This window comes from Camelina sativa, chromosome 7 (genome assembly GCF_000633955.1).
Source record: "Camelina sativa cultivar DH55 chromosome 7, Cs, whole genome shotgun sequence".
In the NCBI taxonomy this organism is placed as follows: Eukaryota; Viridiplantae; Streptophyta; class Magnoliopsida; order Brassicales; family Brassicaceae; genus Camelina; species Camelina sativa.
This window is the reverse complement of record NC_025691.1, coordinates 18,776,599-18,783,918: the sequence shown is the minus strand read 5'-3', so window position 1 is coordinate 18,783,918 and position 7,320 is coordinate 18,776,599.

The following is a 7,320-nucleotide window of genomic DNA, read 5'->3' as shown; positions in this document are numbered from 1 at the left end:
AAAAAAAAAAAAAAAAAAAACAGAGGAGGGAGGGAGAGAGAGAGAATTAGGGTTTCGAATTTGGGGATAAAGATTAAGGGTGGTGATTGGATCCACGTCTATGATCCGGAAGGAGCGTGGTTTCATTAATTACGGTATTATCCTCTTTTATTAATGAATTTACGATAATATCCTTAGGGAGGGGGAATTTAAATTTTTATTTGCTTTCGTCATGATTTTAGGGATTTTTTTTCTTTATGAAAAATGGCTATAAATAAAAAAGAGACAAAAGACAAGTTGTGTAATAAAAATTAAATAAAAAAAAGATCGAAACGCGTGATTTACGGAGTTTTTTATTTATTAGTAGAGGAAGACTTGCTCTATCTGTTTGACAGCTGTGCTTTCACGTCTTTTTTGGATTATTTGTTTTTCCTTTTAATTAGATTTTTTTTTGTTCAGTATCTGTTTGAATTTAAATTATGGATCTTTCGAGATTAACAAATATGGAAATGATATAAATTCGTAATCTCTCATATTTTGACTTTTGATTCAGTAAATCCGGCTGGACCCGCGACCCGGCTAATAGTTTGGTCCGGGTTACCTCTAAAAACTAACTCAATTTCAAGAGGATATCTGATCGATTCAGAAGTTAGAAGCAAAATATGTAACCAGACAAACGTAAAGGGACTAAAGTGAAAATTTACAAAAGAAACTGAAACATTAATCGTCGTCTCAGAACCCTAGTAGTATCTCGTGTATATATATAAGCAAGTGATAAAACTCATAGATCATTTACTTTATTATGAAAGGAAATCTCATATCTCCAAATTTGCATAAAACTCATATACGACTTTTTTTTTTTTTTGACAAAAGAAAAAAAAGTTGTATGAGTTCATGCAAATTTTGAAATATGGAGACTCCTCAAAATGGTTTGAATTCGCAAGTGTTCATTCGGGGGTAAGATGTTTGAATTTTCTCCAGCTATTACTAATCGGATGTTCAGCATGAAGTTTCAAAATATGTTTATTTAGGCCATGAATGGAACATAGTTTTTACTAGTTTTTAGATTTTGGTTTTTAGTTTTTGGATTTTGGATTTTGATTTTTTAAGTTTTTGATTTTTGGTGTAGATTTTAGTTTTTGCAAAATCTTGAATGGTAACTTGATTAGTTTTTGGTTTTTTTTGTATAATAATTATTTTTTAAATAGTAAAATAAAAATTATAAATTATTTTTTAGAGATAAAAAAATACAGTGATGTAGAAAACAAAAATACGTTTATTGCAAACAGAAAACACATTATTGCAAAAGTACTATCATCATCATCTAGAAATCTATAGTGATGCAGAAATTTCATCCCGAATCCCTTCCATATACTGCATCGGAGTATTGTTTTGCTCTAATTCTTCATCTGAATCAGAATCTTCTTCAGCTATATGGTCTGAATTGATGTGTTTGGTGCTGAAAAGCCGATCCATTATATCGAGGTCGATAAGAGGATTTTCTCGGAGCTTCGAAGCAATTGGTGTTTCCTATATATATATAAAAGATTTAATATATTAGTTTACTATATATGTTGTTAACTAACAATATCATGTGATAGGATACGTAAATATTACCTTAATACGTTCATCCCACCATGAGTCGTCCATGTCAATAGCTAGAGTGGTGGGATCAAGTCCAACTCCAGTTTTTTCGATCAGACGACAATAAACATCATATAGCTTTTTGAAACTGTAAAATTTGTTTTTTAGTGGAAGCCATTCAAGATCGTGACCTGTGGCTTCTTGAAATCCTTTTCTAATTCTCGCTTTACTCTCTTTCTTTAGAGGGCCAATACGCCAATTAATAAGCTCCATCTCAGTCTCATATATTTCAAGTAAATGATGAACCATACTATCGGTCCATTGAATCTTCGGCTTTATATCATATTAATTATTTACATACACATAATTAGTCAAGGTAATTTTGTACTACGGTAGGATAGACATCACTAGAAAATAAACATATCAACTAAATAAGTACCTCTCTGGCATTTGATGATTGTCCTCAATAAGCCATACCTACAATAACTTTTAATGTAAACATCGTAACAACAAAATAAAATTTTCTAACTAAATAGTGTTAATATAAATAAATAATGGTGTTAGACTAAAATTTACCGCAAAAAATCCAAGCTTGATTTGCTTAGAAGTTTGCACTCATGGGATGGGAATGAAATTTTTGTGAGTGTAGAAGACAAGTATGAAAGATAGCTCTTTTATAGTAAAAAAAAGTATATAAGAAAAATTAGTTTAATAATAACAAATATGCAAGTCTTGAGGAAATATCCGTAGAATAGGTTTTAGTTTGTTCCTTGCACAAAAAAATAGTTTCGTTTGTTTTGGAATTTATAAGTAAACTAAAATAAATAAATATATTAGGAAAAAGAAAAAGAAAAAAAATCACGTTGAAAAGTGAAAACTCACAAAATGTGGTTTTTAGATTTTATGAAGAAAATGCTAAAATCCTCCAAAAACTAGTTTTCCTAAATTTTAGGAAATCTATTTTTTCATAATCTTGAATGGCTTCAAAAATGGATTTTCCATAATCTAAAGCCAAAAAACAATGTAAAATCTAGTGCCATTCAAGGCCTATAATTTTTGGTTTTTGATTTTTGATTTTTGGGATTTTAGTTTTTGTAATAAATTTTTTTTTTGTTAATTTTAAAAATATTTACATTAATGTTTATAAAGAAAAACTACAAACTAGTTTGTTAAAAAACTTTGGAATCTATTTAGTATAAAATCTTGAATGGAGAAAAAATTGGTTTTTGAAAAACAAAATCCAAAAACGTAGAATCTACTTGCCATTGGAACCTTATTCTCGGATAAATACTTGTTACTATTAGATTCTGAATTACGAGTCAGAACTTGAAGAGATGAAACATATGACTCGACAAGAGTTCGTTGCTCCTCTAAGTCGGTGATAATTTAATTTGTGATAGTTTATTTTGTTCACATATATGTTGCAAAAAATTCAAACTTGCTTCTTAACCAAAGTTAAGTACGTTTTTTTTTTTGTATATAAAGGAAACGCAGTGGATTCTCTAGGGGTGCATCCATGTACAGAGGTGTCACTAGGTTTGTTCATTCTCCTAACCAGTAGATCTTTTATTCTTAATTGATTAGTTCTATGAACTACTCTTAATGTCATGTTCCTTCTTTTAAATGTTTTATCGCAATAATGCAGACATCGTCAGCATGGTCGATGGCAGCCGCAAGCACGAATTGGAAGAGTTGCAGGCAACAAAGACCTTTATCTTGGCACATTTAGTGATCTTACTAATCAAAGATTTCTCCACAAATTTATTCATAGATAAAATCGAAATTAAATGTATTTTTTTTTTCTTATGCATTAATATTTTGTTTTTAGTAACCAAATAATTCACAAATAAAAATATTTAAATTTGATGTTTTTTTGTTACTAGCAAGTAGCAATTAGTTATAAGCTTATAATACTCGACAATAGTGAGATTTTAAAAGTATTGTGTTAAATTGTTAACTCATTCCTTTTTGCTAAAGTAAACATTTATTTTAGTGCGGATATCTATTATTGTGCTCAATCGTTTTCTTATATTATAGTGATTATTGTGTAAATCAGTTTTAGGAAAATTTCTCTGCAAAAAAAAAGGAAAATAACTTTAACGATTGCCATAAAAATCTGAAATGCTAATAATATAGTTTCAAATTGGATCAGTATTTAATACTAACATAAGAAAGATATTTACTACATCTTTCGGTTTCTTTTTAATCGATATAATAAAACAATTAGCATTTATTGATTCACAACCTTTAGGAAATAAAATATACCAGAAGATTGTGAAGCAAATTATGTTATCCTAACAATAGCATTTAGAGAATATGCCTAATGTTCTATACTGTACTAGGAGATATCCCGTGCTTTAAGCACGGATCAACATTTTTAAAAATATTTTTAATATAATAATAAAAATTATTGTTATATTTTTAAAAAAATATATTTTGGTTGAGATAATATTTATTTTTAATTCTTTTGTAAATCTATTAGTCTTTTTGAATACTAATTATTTTAGAGTATTATAGTATTTTATTTTTTGACGTATATTACAGTTTTTTTATATTGTTTGTTGGTTGTATTTACATTATTATTTTGTGAAATATGAAGTAGTAATTTTAATATTATAATTGTGAATAAATAAAAATTATTAATTTATCATTTATATAAATTTTAGTTTTATCAATCCGCCAATGTGGAAAATTAAAACACACATTTTTTATAGATTGAGTAATATATATTCATTTTAAACAATTCAAATCACAACATATGCAGAGAAAATTCTGCATTTTGTTGACATAAAAAAAATCTGCATTTTATTAATCATAAGTATTATATGAAAATTCCAAACAATTTGTAAATAAAATAAAATAAAGATGATAGGAGAATCATAATTTGAAATCTTAACAAAATCTTTGAAATTTAGTTATTAAAAATAATTATATTGTGTCCTTGGATATAAAATCTTAGTTTTTTAAATTCTGATTGGTTTATATTTTTTAAAAAAATATTTAGTAATTTTCATCCATAATTTATTAGAGAGAGAAAATATATATTTTTTTAGATTTTTTTATATTTGATCTGTCAGCGTTTTTTATTTTTTAATTAATTCTATATATTTAATTAATTAACTAAGCTTAATTAAGTTTTTTTAATGGCAATTGAATGTAATTTCTTAAAAATTTTAAGATTAGTTTCATATTTGTACTTCCCAATTAATATAGTCTTTCATATTTGTACTTCCCAATTAGTATAGTAGGATTTTATATATGCAATAAGTATTTAATGTTAGCTTTTTTTTTTCGAATTGAACCCATTTTTCTCTATTACTAACAAACTTAACCCTAATGATACATGTATAAATAATCTATCAATCCCCTATATAATAAAACGGAAGTACACAACATTGTTTTGTAGACTATATAATTTTAATAAGTTGATTACAAATAGGTTATACATTAATGATAGATTAATTAATTACAAATAGGTTATACCAAAAATCTTAAAAAGAATATTCTAAAGAATCATATCATCTAACTTACCATATTAATTTCTTTTATTAAATTATTCATCAAATAAATTTTTTTGATATCTAACTTAACATATTAATTTGTTAACTATCATTATACTTCACCTTTTATTTTTATATATGAGTCTATTTTGTAAAACAAATAAATTATCATATTATTTATTATAATTAAAAATAGTTTTATTTGTGGATATACCATCTGTTGAATTTTAAAAACAAATATAAATTATTCAATCTATAAAATATTCAAGCTTTAGTAATATTATTCTTTAAATATAAAATCAATTGAATAATTTTACTGAGTAACAGATCAAAATTTGAATATTTAAATTCAAATTTGTAAAATTATGTCTTATAATGACATTCAAGTCATGATGTAGAATATACATTGTTGAAATAACTTCTTATATATAACCTAATACAACATATTAAAATTTTATTTTAAAATATAAAATATATAAAATTTCGTATAATATAATTATCTAGAATCATTAACAATATAAAACTTACAAAATAAATGTCTTTTTTCAAGCCATCATATTTAGCATATGATTTTATTGCATAATGTTTTATCCAAAAAAACTTTTAAAAACAATCACATAAATTATATTTTATGTAAAAATTATAATATAAATAAAATGAATTTCAACTTGTGCTCTAGCACGGGTCTTAATCCAGTATACACATAAAGATCCAGCACATCAATATAGAGTTTATGTATACTCTCTCCTCTCCCTCTTTCTTAGTTTTAACTTCTAATTGTTTATGATTTTTAATCAATCTTTTCTTAATATGATTTTTCATGTTTGGTTTTCTTTCAAACGGTTAATTATTATACTGACTAGGATAGTACCCGGGCTACGCCGCGGGAGGATTTTTGTGCGTTTTTTTTTGTTGTGTGTGGTTTTTTTTCTTTTTTATTTTGTGTTTTTTGTATGTTTGTGTTGGATTAGAGATTCATTATATCTTTAGCATCTTATTTGTGAATTGTTTTGTGGATGATTCATTGTGTGGTTTTGATTTGCTGTATTTGTTTCTTGTTTTTGATTTATGTATATCCACAAGAATAATAATACATAATTCGTAAATAAGATTGAGTATTTAAAAAGCTTGTAGAATTGGAATTTAGTATTTTTCTTTTGTTCAAATTTTATTGTATATTTTACTCATTTTAAAATTTATAAGGTAACTGAATTAATATATAGTTATCATTATACAGATTTATATAAATTCTTAACTTAATTTTTCCTAATAAAAAATATATACTTTATGAATTATTTGTTTTGTATAGAGATTTTTGAAAAGAAATTGTTTTTCTTTTCGTAGAAATCATATTGATAATGTAATTACTGGAAAAGTAATTATATAAACAACCAAATAAGTTTACGACAGACAAAAATATGTTATAACAAAAATAATTATATTGTCCCAAAGAAAACACAATACCTCTCCAGAAAAATCATAATCTTATACCAATTCAATGTGTGCCTCGAGCTCTCACTTGGTTTACTTTATTGTCTTATTAATTTTACGTGAAAAATCTACTCCTACTTCATCTTTGTATTCTTTATTAAAGAAATTTATGGTGATTCAGCAAATTATTTAGACATGACCAAACTATACCCAACAACTCTTTCAATTATCACATTTTTAGAAAACTTTTTTCAATTAACTGAACTTATGAGCAAATCTCAGTTTAAAATTTGCATATGTTATACACAGCAAAATACAAGCTACTATGAGGGCCGATGGTCTATTTCCCCACGAGAAGTATTGTATCGAATCAGATAGATCTCGTTCTTTACCCTCGGTCTATATGTCCCCGAAATAAAAGTTCGAAAGCTATATCTCCCCGAATAAAAAGTTCGAAAGCTAAATCTCCACAATTCTGGATTATATTGGTTTACCGTCTAAACCTGAGACCAAACCAGATATGTCTCGAATGTAAACCAGATGTTGAACCAGTTTGGTAATAAAACCCGACCCGTTTGATCATAAACCCAGAATCCCCAAATAAAACCTAAAATCGATTTTCGTTTTTCATAATCGATTCCTTTTATTGAGTTTGGTTCTTCTTCTTGAGATTACTTCTTCTTTCATTTACAAGTTTGAGTATCACAATGAGTAATGTATCATCCAATTCCACTGAATCTAGTTTGCAGGGAAGAGGAAGGGCTATCGGTGTGCCAAAGAGATGTTGGTGCGGAGAAGGAATCATATCTTTGATATCGAAGTCTGA